Source organism: Bombina bombina, chromosome 1 (assembly GCF_027579735.1).
Source record: "Bombina bombina isolate aBomBom1 chromosome 1, aBomBom1.pri, whole genome shotgun sequence".
Taxonomy (NCBI): Eukaryota; Metazoa; Chordata; class Amphibia; order Anura; family Bombinatoridae; genus Bombina; species Bombina bombina.
The window spans coordinates 1,304,475,834-1,304,492,200 of NC_069499.1; positions in this window are offsets into that span (position 1 = coordinate 1,304,475,834).

Genomic DNA, 16,367 nt, shown 5'->3' on the forward strand with positions numbered 1-16,367 from the left:
TCTGATCAAACGAAGCTTCATTCTTAAACACCCAGGAAGTAGAAACTGACCTAGCTAGAGAATGAGCTGTAATCCTTTGAGGCGGAGTGTTACCCGACTCAACATAGGCATGATGAAATAAAGATTTAAACCAAGATGCCCAAAGAAATGGCAAGAAGCTTTCTGGTCTTTTCTAGAAACCGGAAAAGATGACAAATAGACTAGAAGTCTTTCGGAAAGACTTAGTAGCCTTCAACATAATATTCACACAGCTCTAACAGCATCCAAAGAATTGCAATGATTTCTCCCTTAGAATTCATTGGATTAGGACATAATGAAGGAACCACAATTTCTCTACTAATGTTGTTAGAATTCACAAACCTTAGGTAAAAAATTCAAAAGAAGTTCGCAGTACCCGCCTTATCCTGATGCAAAATCAGAAAAGGAGACTCACAAAAAAGAGTAGATAATTCAGAGACTCTTCTGGCAGAAGAGATGGCCAAAAGAAAACAAAACTTTCCAAGAAAGTATTATAACGACCAAAGAATGCATGGGTTCAAAAGGAGGAGCTTGAAGAGCCCCCAGAACAAATTCAAACTCCAAGCGAGGAGGGAAATTGACTTAATGACAAGTTTTATACGAACCAAAGGTTGTACAAAACAATGAATATCAGGTGATTAGCAATCCTTCTGTGAAAAAGAACAGAAAGAGCAGAGATTTGTCTTTCAAGAAACTTGCGGACAAACCTTTATCTAACCATCCTGAAGAAATATAAGTCTTCCAGACTCTATAATATATCTCTCAAGATACAGATTTACGAGCCTGTCACATTAGTATCAATCACAGAGTCAGAGAAACCTCTTTTGAACCAAGAATCAAAGCGTTCAAAACTCCACACCTTAAAATTAAGGTTTTTGAGATCCTGATGGAAAAAGAACCTTGAGACAGAAAGACCTGGCTTAACGGAAGAGTCCACAGCTGGCAGAGGCCATCCGGACAAGATCCGCATACCAAAACCTGTGAGGACCATGCTGGAGCTACCACGCAGGACAAACGAGCATTCCTTTAGAATATGGAGAATACCCTTGGAAGAAGAACTAGAGGCGGAAAGATATAGGCAGGATGACACTTGTAAGGAAGAGATAATGCATCCACCTGCCTCCGCCCGAGGGATCCCGGGATCCGGACACGATACCAGGGAAGTTTCTGTTTAGATGAGAAGCCATCAGATCTATTCTCTGGGAGTTCCACATTTGAACAATCTGAGGGAAATATCTCTGGGTGAAGACCCATTCGCCCAGGTGCAACGTTTGGCGACTGAGATAATCCGCTTTTCCAATTGTCCATACCTGGGATATGAACCGCAGAGATTAGACAGGAGCTGGATTCCGCCCAAACCAAAATTTCGAGATACTTCTGTCATAGCCAGAGGACTGTGAGTCCCTCCTTGATGATTGATGTATGCCACAGTTGTGACATTGTCTATCTGAAAACAAATGAACAACTCTCTCTTCAGAAGAGGCCAAGACTGAAGAGCTCTGAAAATTGCACGGTAGTTCCAAATATTGATCGGAAATCTCACCCTCCTGAGATTCCCAAACCCCCTTGTGCCGTCAGATACCCCCACACAGCTCCCCCAACCTGTAAGACTTGCATCTGTTGAGATTAATAGTCCAGGTCGAAGAACAAAGAAGCCCCTGAACTAAACGATGGTGATCTGTCCACCATGTCAGAGAGCTGTCGTATAATCGGTTTAAAGATATTAATTGAGATATCTTTGAGTAATCCCTGCACCATTGGTTCAGCATACAGAGCTGAAGAGGTCGCATGTGAAAAACGACGCAAAGGAGATCGCATCTGATGCGGCAGTCCTAAGACCTAAAATTTCCATACATAAGGCTACAAAGGGAATGATTGTGACTGAAGGTTTCTGACAAGCTGATATCAATGTTAAACTTCTCTTGTCTGACAAGGACAGAGCATAGACACTGAATCTATCTAGAAACCTAAAAAGGTTTTACCCTTGTCTGAGGAATCAATGAACTGATTGGTAAATTGATCCTCCAACCATGAACTTGAAGAAACAACACAAGTCGATTCGTATGAGATTCTTCGATAAATGAGAAGAGCTGAGCAAGTACCCAGATATCGTCCAATAAGGAAATACCAAAAACCCCTGTTCTCTGATTACAGAAAGAAGGGCACCGAGAACCTTTGAAAAAATTCTTGGAACTGAGGCTAGGCCAAAACGGTAGAGCCACAAAACTGGTAATGCTTGTCTTAAAAAGAGAATCTCAGACACTAAAAGTGATCTGGATGAATCGGAATATGCAGATACACATCCTGTAAATTCTATTGTAGACATATAACTGCCCTTGCTAAACAAAAAGGCAGGATAGTCCTAGAGTAACCATCTTGAATGTTGGTATCCTTACATAACGATCTCAATATTGATAGATCCGGAAACTGGTCTGAAGGAATTGACCTTCTTTGGTACAATGAAGAGATAAAATAAAAACCCCAGCCCCCTGTTCCAGAACTGGAACTGGCATAATTACTCCAGCCAAGTCTAGATCTGAAAACACATTTCAGAAATGCTGAGCCTTTGCTTGTGTTAACTGGGACACGGGAAAGAAAAATATCTCTTAGCAGGAGGCCTTAACTGAAGCACAATTCTGTACCTTTCTGAAACAATGTTCTGAACCAGAAATTGAGAACGGAATTGATCAAATTTCTTTGAAGAAAACGTAATCTGCCCCCATACCCAGCTGAGCTGGAATAAGGTCCGCACCTTCAATGGGTACTTAGGAGCTGGCTATAGGTTTTCTATAAGGCTTGGATATATTCCGAACTGGAAATAGTTTCCAAACTGATACCGCTCCTGAGGATGAAGGATCAGGCTTTTGTTCCTTATTGTGAGGAAAGGAACGAAAATGATTATTAGACCTAAATTTACCTTAGATTTTTTATCCTTTGGTAAAAAAGTTCCCTTCCTTCCAGAAACAGTTGAGATAATAATTTATTACCCTGGAAAGAAAGGGAAAGCAAAGTTGACTTAGAAGACATATCAGCATTCCAAGTTTAATCCATAAAGCTTTTCTAGCTAAAATAGCTAGAGACATATACCTGACATCAACTCTAATGATATCAAAAGATGGTATCACCAATAAAATTATTAGCATGTTATAGAATAATAATAATGCTATAAAATTATGATCTGTTACTTGTTGCGCTAAAGCTTCTAACCAAAAAGTTGAAGCTGCAGCAACATCCACTAAAAATATAGTAAGTCTAAGAAGATTACCTGAACATAAGTGAGCTTTTCTTAGAAAGGATTCAATTTTCCTATCTAAAGGATCCTTAAATGAAGTACTATCTGCCGTAGGAATAGTAGCACATTTAGCAGGAGTAGAGACAGCCCCATAACCTTAGGGATTTTGTCCCAAAAAAACTCTAATCTGTCAGATGGCACAGGATATAATTGCTTAAACGTTTAGAAGGAGTAAAAGAATTACCCAAATTATTCCATTCCCTGGAAATTACTTCATAAATAGCATCAGGGAGATTAAACACTTCTGGAATAACTACAGGAGATTTAAAAACCTTATTTAAACGTTTAGATTTAGTATCAAGAGGACCAGAATCCTCTATTTCTAATGCAATTAATACTTCTTTAAATAAAGAACGAATAAATTCCATCTTGAACAAATACAAAGATTTATCAGCATCAACCTCTGATACAGAAACCTCTGAACCAGAAGAACCATTATCAGTATCAGAATGATGATGTTCATTTAAAAATTCATCTGAAAAAAGAGAAGTTTTAAAAGACTTATGTAAACTAGAAGGAGAAATAACAGACATAGCCTTCTTAACGGATTTAAAAATAAAATCTCTTATGTTTATCAGGAACACTCTGAAAATTAGATGTTGACAGAACAGCAACAGGTAATGTAACAGTACTAAAGGAAATTTTATCTGTATTAATAAGTTTGTCATGACATGCAATACAAACAACAGCTGGAGAAACAGATACCAAAAATTATAGCAGATACACTTAGCTTGGTAGCTCCAGCACTAGACAGCGATTTTCCTGTAGTATCTTCTGACTCAGATGCAACGTGAGACATCTTGCAATATGTAAGAGAAAAAACAACATATAAAGCAAAATTGATCAAATTCCTTAAATGACAGTTTCAGGAATGGGAAAAAATGCCAAAGAACAAGCTTCTAGCAACCAGAAGCAATGAAAAAAATAAGACTTAAATAATGTGGAGACAAAAGCGACGCCCCTTATTTTTTAGCGCCAAATAAGACGCCCACATTATTTGGCGCCTAAATGCTTTTGGCGCCAAAAATGACGCCACATCCAGAACGCCAACATTTTTGGCGCAAAATAACGTCAAAAAATTACGCAACTTCCGGCGACACGTATGACGCCGGAAACGGAAAAGAATTTTTGCGCCAAAAAAGTCCGCGCCAAGAATGACGCAATAAAATGAAGCATTTTCAGCCCCCGCGAGCCTAACAGCCCACAGGGAAAAAAGAGTCAAATTTTTGAAGGTAAGAAAAAATGATTAATTCAAATGCATTATCCCAAATATGAAACTGACTGTCTGAAAAATAAGGAAGTTGAACATTCTGAGTCAAGGCAAATAAATGTTTGAATACATATATTTAGAACTTTATAAACAAAGTGCCCAACCATAGCTTAGAGTGTCACAGAAAATAAGATTTACTTACCCCAGGACACTCATCTACATGTTTGTAGAAAGCCAAACCAGTACTGAAACGAGAATCAGCAGAGGTAATGGTATATATAAGAGTATATCGTCGATCTGAAAAGGGAGGTAAGAGATGAATCTCTACGACCGATAACAGAGAACCTATGAAATAGACCCCGTAGAAGGAGATCACTGCATTCAAATAGGCAATACTCTCCTCACATCCCTCTGACATTCACTGCACGCTGAGAGGAAAACCGGGCTCCAACTTGCTGCGGAGCGCATATCAAAATAGAATCTAGTACAAACTTACTTCACCACCTCCATCGGAGGCAAAGTTTGTAAAACTGAATTGTGGGTGTGGTGAGGGGTGTATTTATAGGCATTTTAAGGTTTGGGAAACTTTGCCCCTCCTGGTAGGAATGTATATCCCATACGTCACTAGCTCATAGACTCTTGCTAATTACATGAAAGAAATAAAGACAGCCAATTCCGCTGAAAAAATAATCCACACCCAAAATAAAGTTTAAATTTTATAATGAAAAAAACTGAAATTATAAGCAGAAGATTCAAACTGAAACAGCTGCCTGAAGTACTTTTCTACCAAAAACAGCTTCAGAAGAAGAAAACACATCAAAATGGTAGAATTTAGTAAAAGTATGCAAAGAAGGCCAAGTTGCTGCTTTGCAAATCTGATCAACGGAAGCTTCATTCCTAAACGCCCAGGAAGTAGAAACTGACCTAGTAGAATGAGCTGTAATCCTTTGAGGCGGAGTTTTACCCGACTCGACATAAGCATGATGAATTAAAGATTTCAACCAAGATGCCAAAGAAATGGCAGAGGCCTTCTGACCTTTCCTAGAACCGGAAAAGATAACAAATAGACTAGAAGTCTTTCGGAAATTCTTAGTAGCTTCAACATAATAGTTCAAAGCTCTAACAACATCCAAAGAATGCAATGATCTCTCCTTAGAATTCTTAGGATTAGGACACAATGAAGGAACCACAATTTCTCTACTAATGTTGTTAGAATTCACAACCTTAGGTAAAATTTAAAAGAAGTTCGCAACACCGCCTTATCCTGATGAAAAATCAGAAAAGGAGACTCACAAGAAAGAGCAGATAATTCAGAAACTCGTCCTGGCAGAAGAGATGGCTAAAAGGAACAAAACTTTCCAAGAAAGTAATTTGATGTCCAACGAATGCATAGGTTCAAACGGAGGAGCTTGAAGAGCCCCCCAGAACCAAATTCAAACTCCAAGGAGGAGAAATTGACTTAATGACAGGTTTTATACGAACCAAAGCTTTTACAAAACAATGAATATCAGGAAGATTAGCAATCTTTCTGTGAAAAAGAACAGAAAGAGCAGAGATTTGTCCTTTCAAGGAACTTGCAGACAAACCTTTATCCAAAACCATCCTGAAGAAATTGTAAAATTCTCGGAATTCTAAAAGAATGCCAGGAAAATTATGAGAAAGACACCAAGAAATATAAGTCTTCCAGACTCTATAATATATCTCCCTAGATACAGATTTACGAGCCTGTAACATAGTATTAATCACAGAGTCAGAGAAACCTCTTTGACTAAGAATCAAGCGTTCAATCTCCATACCTTTAAATTTAAGGATTTGAGATCCTGATGGAAAAAAGGACCTTTGTCACAAAAGGTCTGGTCTTAACGGAAGAGTCCACGGTTGGCAAGAGGCCATCCGGACAAGATCCGCATACCATAACCTGTGAGGCCATGCTGGAGCTACCAGCAGAACAAACGAGCATTCCTTCAGAATCTTGGAGATTACTCTTGGAAGAAGAACTAGAGGCGGAAAGATATAGGCAGGATGATACTTCCAAGGAGTGACAATGCATCCACTGCTTCCGCTTGAGGATCCCTGGATCTGGACAGATACCTGGGAAGTTTCTTGTTTAGATGAGAGGCCATCAGATCTATTTCTGGAAGTCCCCACATTTGAACAATCTGAAGAAATACCTCTGGGTGAAGAGACCATTCGCCCGGATGCAACGTTTGGCGACTGAGATAATCCGCTTCCCAATTGTCTATTCTTGGAATATGAACCGCAGAGATTAGACAGGAGCTGGATTCCACCCAAACCAGAATTCGAGATACTTCTTTCATAGCCAGAGGACTGTGAGTCCCTCCTTGATGATTGATGTATGCCACAGTTGTGACATTGTCTCTCTGAAAACAAATGAACGATTCTCTCTTCAGAAGAGGCCAAGACTGAAGAGCTCTGAAAATTGCACGGAGTTCCAAAATATTGATCGGTAATCTCACCTCCTGAGATTCCCAAACCCCTTGTGCTGTCAGAGACACCCACACAGCTCCCCAACCTGTCAGACTTGCATCTGTTGAAATTACAGTCCAGGTCGGAAGAACAAAAGAAGCCCCCTGAACTAAACGATGGTGATCTGTCCACCACGTCAGAGAGTGTGGTACAATCGGTTTTAAAGATATTAATTTAGATATCTTTGTGTAATCCCTGCACCATTGGTTCAGCATACAGAGCTGAAGAGGTCGCATGTGAAAACGAGCAAAGGGGATCGCGTCCGATGCAGCAGTCATAAGACCTAGAATTTCCATGCATAAGGCTACCGAAGGGAATGATTGTGACTGAAGGTTTCGACAAGCTGAAATCAATTTTAGACGTCTCTTGTCTGTCAAAGACAGAGTCATGGACACTGAATCTATCTGGAAACCCAAAAAGGTTACCCTTGTCTGAGGAATCAATGAACTTTTTAGTGAATTGATCCTCCAACCATGATTTTGAAGAAACAACAAAAGTCGATTTGTATAAGATTCTGCTAAATGTGAAGACTGAGCAAGTACCAAGATATCGTCCAAATAAGGAAATACCACAATACCCTGTTCTCTGATTACAGATAGAAGGGCACCGAGAACTTTTGTAAAAATTCTTGGAGCTGTTGCTAGGCCAAACGGCAGAGCCACAAACTAGTAATGCTTGTCTAGGAAAGAGAATCTCAGAAACTGATAGTGCGCTGGATGAATCGGAATATGCAGATATGCATCCTGTAAATCTATTGTAGACATATAATGCCCTTGTTGAACAAAAGGCAGGATAGTCCTTACAGTTACCATTTTGAATGTTGGTATCCTTACATAAGGATTCAATATTTTTAGATCCAGAACTGGTCTGAAGGAATTCTCCTTCTTTGGTACAATGAAGAGATTCGAATAAAACCCCAGCCCCTGTTCCAGAACTGGAACTGGCATAATTACTCCAGCCAACTCTAGATCTGAAACACATTTCAGAAATGCTTGAGCTTTCGCTGGGTTTACTGGGACACGGGAAAGAAAGAATCTCTTTGCAGGAGGTCTTATCTTGAAACCAATTCTGTACCCTTCTGAAATAATGTTCTGAATCCAAAGATTGTGAACAGAATTGATCCAAATTTCTTTGAAAAAACGTAATCTGCCCCCTACCAGCTGAGCTGGAATGAGGGCCGCACCTTCATGTGGACTTAGAAGCTGGCTTTGCTTTTCTAGAAGGCTTGGATTTATTCCAGACTGGAGATGGTTTCCAAACTGAAACTGCTCCTGAGGATGAAGGATCAGGCTTTTGTTCTTTGTTGAAACGAAAGGAACGAAAACGATTATTAGCCCTGTTTTTACCCTTAGATTTTTTTATCCTGTGGTAAAAAGTTCCTTTCCCACCAGTAACAGTTGAGATAATAGAATCCAACTGAGAACCAAATAATTTATTACCCTGGAAAGAAAGGGAAAGTAGAGTCGATTTAGAAGACATATCAGCATTCCAAGTTTTAAGCCATAAAGCTCTTCTAGCTAAAATAGCTAGAGACATAAACCTGACATCAACTCTGATAATATCAAAAATGGCATCACAGATAAAATTATTAGCATGTTGAAGAAGAATAATAATGTTATGAGAATCATGATCTGTTACTTGTTGCGCTAAAGTTTCCAACCAAAATGTTGAAGCTGCAGCAACATCCGCCAAAGATATAGCAGGTCTAAGAAGATTACCTGAACACAAATAAGCTTTTCTTAGAAAGGATTCAATTTTCCTATCTAAAGGATCCTTAAAGGAAGTACCATCTGCCGTAGGAATAGTAGTACGTTTAGCAAGGGTAGAGATAGCCCCATCAACTTTAGGGATTTTGTCTCAAAACTCTAATCTGTCAGGCGGCACAGGATATAATTGCTTAAAACGTTTAGAAGGAGTAAATGAATTACCCAATTTATTCCATTCCCTGGAAATTACTTCAGAAATAGCACCAGGAACAGGAAAAACTTCTGGAATAACTACAGGAGATTTAAAGACCTTATCTAAACGTTTAGATTTAGTATCAAGAGGACCAGAATCCTCAATTTCTAATGCAATTAGGACTTCTTTAAGTAAAGAACGAATAAATTCCATTTTAAATAAATATGAAGATTTATCAGCATCAACCTCTGAAACAGAATCCTCTGAACCAGAAGAATCATTAGAATCAGAATGATGATGTTCATTTAAAACTTCATCTGGATAAAGAGAAGTTTTAAAAGACTTTTTATGTTTACTAGAAGGAGGAATAACAGACATAGCCTTCTTAATAGATTCAGAAACAAAATCTCTTATGTTATCAGGAACACTCTGAACATTAGATATTGATGGAACTGCAACAGGTAATGGTATTTTAATAAAGGAAATATTTTCTGCATTAACAAGTTTGTCATGACATTTAATACAAACAACAGCTGGAGGAACAGCTACCAAAAGTTTACAGCAGATACACTTAGCTTTGGTAGTTCCAGCACCAGGCAGCGATTTTCCTGAAGTATCTTCTGGCTCAGATGCAACATGAGACATCTTGCAATATGTAAGAGAAAAAACAACATATAAAGCAAAATTGATCAAATTCCTTAAATGACAGTTTCAGGAATGGGAAAAAATTCTATCAACCAGAAGCAATGAAAAATGAGACTTAAATAATGTGGAGACAAAAGCGACGCCCATATTTTTTTAGCGCCAAATAAGACGCCCACATTATTTGGCGCCTAAATGCTTTTGGCGCCAAAAATGACTCCACATCCGGAACGCCGACATTTTTGGCGCAAAAGAACGTAAAAAATGACGCAAATTCCGGCGACACATATGACGCCGGAAACAGAAAAGATTTTTTGCGCCAAAAAAGTCTGCACCAAGAATGACGCAATAAAATGAAGCATTTTCAGCCCCCGCGAGCCTAACAGCCCACAGGGAAAAAGTCAAATTTTTTAAGGTAAGAAAAAATGATTGATTCAAATGCATCATCCCAAATATGAAACTGACTGTCTGAAAATAAGGAATGCTGAACATCCTGAGTCAAGGCAAATAAATGTTTGAATACATATATTTAGAACTTTATAAAAAAAGCGCCCAACCATAGCTTAGAGTGTCACAGAAAATAAGACTTACTTACCCCAGGACACTCGTCAACATGTTGTAGAAAGCCAAACCAGTACTGAAACGAAAATCAGCAGAGGTAATGGTATATATATATAAGAGTATATCGTCAATCTGAAAAGGGAGGTAAGAGATGAATCTCTACGACCGATAACAGAGAACCTATGAAATAGACCCCGTAGAAGGAGATCATTGCATTCAAATAGGCAATACTCTCCTCACATCCCTCTGACATTCACTGCACGCTGAGAGGAAAACCGGGCTCCAACCTGTTGCGGAGTGCATATCAACGTAGAATCTAGCACAAACTTACTTCACCACCTCCATAGGAGGCAACGTTTGTAAAAACTGATTTGTGGGTGTGGTGAGGGGTGTATTTATAGGCATTTTGAGGTTTGGGAAACTTTGCCCCTCCTGGTAGGAATTTATATCCCATACGTCACTAGCTCATGGACTCTTGCTAATTACATGAAAGAAAGAAGCCCCCTGAACTAAACGATGGTGATCTGTCCACCACATCAGAGAGTGTCGTACAATCGGTGTTAAAGATATTAATTGAGATATCTTTGTGTAATCCCTGCACCACTGGTTCAGCATACAGAGCTGAAGAGGTCACATGTGAAAACGAGCAAAGGGGATCGCGTCCGATGCTGCAGTCATAAGACCTAGACTTTCCATGCATAAAGCTACCGAAGGGAATGATTGTGACTGAAGGTTTCGACAAGCTGATATCAACTTTAGACGTCTCTTGTCTGTCAAAGACAGAGTCATGGACACTGAATCTATCTGAAAACCTAAAAAGGTTACCCTTGTCTGAGGAATCAATGAACTTTTTGGTAAATTGATCCTCCAACCATGATCTTCAAGAAACAACACAAGTCGATTCGTATGAGATTCTGCTAAATGTGAAGACTGAGCAAGTACCAAGATATCGTCCAAATAAGCAAATACCACAATACCCTGTTCTCTGATTACAGACAGAAGGGCACCGAGAACCTTTGTAAAAATTCTTGGAGCTGTAGCTAGGCCAAACGGTAGAGCCACAAACTGGTAATGCTTGTCTAGGAAAGAGAATCTCAGAAACTGATAGTGATCTGGATGAATCGGAATATGCAGATATGCATCCTGTAAATCTATTGTGGACATATAATGCTCTTGCTGAACAAAAGGCAGGATAGTCCTTACAGTTACCATTTTGAATGTTGGTATCCTTACATAACGATTCAATATTTTTAGATCCAGAACTGGTCTGAAGGAATTCTCCTTCTTTGGTACAATGAAGAGATTTGAATAAAACCCCATCCCCTGTTCCAGAACTGGAACTGGCATAATTACTCCAGCCAACTCTAGATCTGAAACACATTTCAGAAATGCTTGAGCCTTCGCTAGGTTTACTGGGACACGGGAAAGAAAAAATCTCTTTGCAGGAGGCCTTATCTTGAAGCCAATTCTGTACCCTTTTGAAACAATGTTCTGAATCCAGAGATTGTGAACGGAATTGAACCAAATTTCTTTGAAAAAACGTAATCTGCCCCCTACCAGCTGAGCTGGAATGAGGGCCGCACCTTCATGTGGACTTGGGAGCTGGCTTTGGTTTTCTAAAAGGCTTGGATTTATTCCAGACTGGAGATGGTTTCCAAACTGATACTGCTCCTGAGGATGAAGGATCAGGCTTTTGTTCCTTGTTGTGACGAAAGGAACGAAAACGATTATTAGACCTAAATTTACCTTTAGATTTTTTATCCTGTGGTAAAAAAGTTCCTTTCCCTCCAGTAACAGTTGAGATAATAGAATCCAACTGAGAACCAAATAATTTATTACCCTGGAAAGAAAGGGAAAGCAGAGTAGACTTAGAAGACATATCAGCATTCCAGGTTTTAAGCCATAAAGCTCTTCTAGCTAAAATAGCTAGAGACATATACCTGACATCAACTCTAATGATATCAAAGATGGCATCACAAATAAAATTATTAGCATGTTGTAGAAGAATAATAATGCTATGAGAATTATGATCTGTTACTTGTTGCGCTAAAGCTTCTAACCAAAAAGTTGAAGCTGCAGCAACATCCGCTAAAGATATAGCAGGTCTAAGAAGATTACTTGAACACAAGTAAGCTTTTCTTAGAAAGGATTCAATTTTCCTATCTAAAGGATCCTTAAAGGAAGTACCATCTGCCGTAGGAATAGTAGTACGCTTAGCAAGAGTAGAGACAGCCCCATCAACCTTAGGGATTTTGTCCCAAAATTCTAATCTGTCAGATGGCACAGGATATAATTGCTTAAAACGTTTAGAAGGAGTAAAAGAATTACCCAAATTATTCCATTCCCTGGAAATTACTTCAGAAATAGCACCAGGGACAGGAAAAACTTCTGGAATAACTACAGGAGATTTAAAAACCTTATCTAAACGTTTAGATTTAGTATCGAGAGGACTAGAATCCTCAATTTCTAATGCAATTAGGACTTCTTTAAGTAAAGAACGAATAAATTCCATTTTAAATAAATATGAAGATTTATCAGCATCAATCTCTGAGACAGAATCCTCTGAATCAGAAGAACCAATATCAGTATCAGAATGATGATGTTCATTTAAAAATTCATCTGAAAAATGAGAAGTTTTAAAAGACTTTTTACGTTTACTAGAAGGAGGAATAACAGACATAGCCTTCTTAATGGATTTAGAAACAAAATCTCTTATGTTATCAGGAACACTCTGAGTATTATATGTTGATGGAACAGCAACAGGTAATGTAACAGTACTAAAGGAAATATTATCTGCATTAGCAAGTTTGTCATGACAAACAGTACAAACAACAGCTGGAGGAACAGATACCAAAAGTTTACAGCAGATACACTTAGCTTTGGTAGCTCCAGCACCAGGCAGGGATTTTCCAGAAGTATCTTCTGACTCAGCTTCAAAGTGGGACATCTTGCAATATGTAATAGAAAAAACAACATATAAAGCAAAATTGATCAAATTCCTTAAATGACAGTTTCAGGAATGGGAAAAAAATGCCAGTGAACAAGCTTCTAGCAACCAGAAGCACAAAATAATGAGACTTAAATAATGTGGAGACAATAGTGACGCCCATATTTTTTTAGCGCCAAAAAAGACGCCCACATTATTTGGCGCCTAAATGCTTTTGGCGCCAAAAATGACGCCACATCCAGAACGCCGACACCTTTGGCGCAAAAAACCGTCAAAAATGACGCAACTTCCGGCGACACGTATGACGCCGGAAACAGAAAAAAAAATTTGCGCCAAAAAAGTTTGCGCCAAGAATGACGCAATAAAATGAAGCATTTTCAGCCCCCGCGAGCCTAACAGCTCACAGGGAAAAGTCAAATTGATTAAGGTAAGAAAAAATGATTAATTCATATGCATTATCCCAAATATGAAACTGACTGTCTGAAATAAGGAACGTTGAACATCCTGAGTCAAGACAAATAAATGTTTGAATACATATATTTAGAACTTTATATAAAAGTGCCCAACCATAGCTTAGAGTGTCACAGAAAATAAGACTTACTTACCCCAGGACACTCATCTACATGTAGTAGAAAGCCAAACCAGTACTGAAACGAGAATCAGTAGAGGAAATGGTATATATAAGAGTATATCGTCGATCTGAAAAGGGAGGTAAGAGATGAATCTCTACGTCCGATAACAGAGAACCTATGAAATAGACCCCGTAGAAGGAGATCACTGCATTCAAATAGGCAATACTCTCCTCACATCCCTCTGACATTCACTGCACGCTGAGAGGAAAACCGGGCTCCAACCTGCTGCGGAGCGCATATCAACGTAGAATCTAGCACAAACTTACTTCACCACCTCCATAGGAGGCAAAGTTTGTAAAAACTGATTTGTGGGTGTGGTGAGGGGTGTATTTATAGGCATTTTGAGGTTTGGGAAACTTTGCCCCTCCTGGTAGGAATGTATATCCCATACGTCACTAGCTCATGGACTCTTGCTAATTACATGAAAGAAAGGAACAACACTTTCCAAAAAATTAGTTTAATGTCCAAAGAATGCATAGGCTCAAATGGAGGAGCCTGTAAAGCCTTCAGAACCAAATTAAGACTCCAAGGAGGAGAAATTGATTTAATGACAGGCTTAATATGAACTAAAGCCTGTACAAAACAGTGAATATCAGGAAGTATAGCAATCTCTCTGTGAAATAAAAAAGAAAGAGCGGAGATTTGTCCTTTCAAGGAACTTGCAGACAAACCCTTATCCAAACCATCCTGAAGGCACTGTAAAATTCTAGGAATTCTAAAAGAATGCCAGGAGAATTTATGAGAACACCATGAAATGTAAGTCTTCCAAACTCTATAATAAATCTTTCTAGAGACAGATTTACGAGCTTGTAACATAGTATTAATCACTGAGTCAGAGAAACCTCTATGACTTAGAACTAAGCGTTCAATTTCCATACCTTCAAATTTAATGATTTGAGATCCTGATGGAAAAACAGACCTTGAGATAGTAGGTCCGGCCGTAACGGAAGTGGCCAAGGAGGGCAACTGGACATCCGAACCAGATCCGCATACCAAAACCTGTGTGGCCATGCTGGAGCCACCAGCAACACAAAAAACTGTTCCATGATGATTTTGGAGATCACTCTTGGAAGGAGAACTATAGGCGGGAAGATGTAAGCAGGATGATAACACCAAGGAAGTGTCAGTGCATCCACTGCTTCCGCCTGAACATCCCTGGACCTGGACAGGTATCTGGGAAGTTTCTTGTTTAGATGAGAGGCCATGAGATCTATCTCTGGAAGACCCCACATCTGAGAAAACACATCTGGATGGAGGGATCACTCCCCTGGATGTAAAGTCTGGCAGCTTAGATAATCCGTCTCCCAATTGTCTACACCTGGGATATGCACCGCAGAGATTAGACAGGAGCTGGATTCCGCCCAAGCAAGTATCCGAGATACTTCTTTCATAGCTTGGGGACTGTGAGTCCCACCCTGATGATTGACATAAGCCACAGCTGTGATATTGTCTGTCTGAAAACAAATGAACGGTTCTCTCTTTAGCAGAGGCCAAAACTGAAGAACCCTGAAAATTGCACGGAGTTCTAAAATATTTATTGGTAATCTCGCCTCTTGAGATTTCCAAACCCCTTGTGCTGTCAGAGATCCCCAAACAGCTCCCAAACCTGAAAGACTCGCATCTGTTGAGATCACAGTCCAGGTTGGCCGAACAAAAGAAGCCCCTTGAACCAAACGATGGTGATCTATCCACCATGTCAGAGAGTGTCGTACATTGGGATTCAAGGATATTAATTGTGATATCTTTGTATAATCCCTGCACCATTGATTCAGCATGCAAAGCTGTAGAGGTCTCATGTGAAAATGAGCAAAGGGGATTGCGTCCGATGCTGCAGTCATGAGACCTAAAACTTCCATGCACATAGCCACTGAAGGGAATGACTGAAACTGAAGGTGCCGGCATGCTGCGACCAATTTTAAATGTCTCTTGTCTGTTAGAGACACTGAATCTATCTGGAAGCCTAAAAAGGTGACCCTTGTCTGAGGAATCAAGAAACTTTTTGGTAAATTGATCCTCCAACCATGTTTCCGAAGAAACAACACTAGTTGATTCGTGTGAGATTCTGCAGTATGTAAAGACTGAGCTAGTACCAAGATATCGTCCAAAAAGGGAAACACCCTGTTATCTGATTACAGATAATAGGGCACCCAGAACCTTTGAAAAGATCCTTGGAGCTGTTGTTAGGCCAAATGGAAGAGCAACAAATTGGTAATGCTTGTTTACAAAAGAGAATCTCAGAAACTGATAGTGTTCTCGATGAATAGGAATATGAAGGTATGCATCCTGCAAGTCTATTGTGGACATATAATTTCCTTGCTGAACAAAAGGCAGAATAGTCCTTATAGTCACCATCTTGAAAGTTTGTACTCTTACATAACGATTCAAAATTTTCAGATCCAGAACCGGTCTGAATAAATTTTCTTTCTTTGGTACAATGAATAGATTTGAATAAAACCCCAAACCTTGTTCCTGAGGAGGAACTGGCATGATTACCCCTGAAGACTCCAGGTCTGAAACACACTTCAGAAAAGCCTGAGCTTTTACTGGATTTACAGGGATGCGTGAGAGAAAAAATCTTCTCACAGGAGGTCTTACTTTGAATCCTATTCGATACCCTTGAGAGACAATGCTCTGAATCCAATGATTTTGGACAGATTTTATCCAAAAATCCTTGAAAAG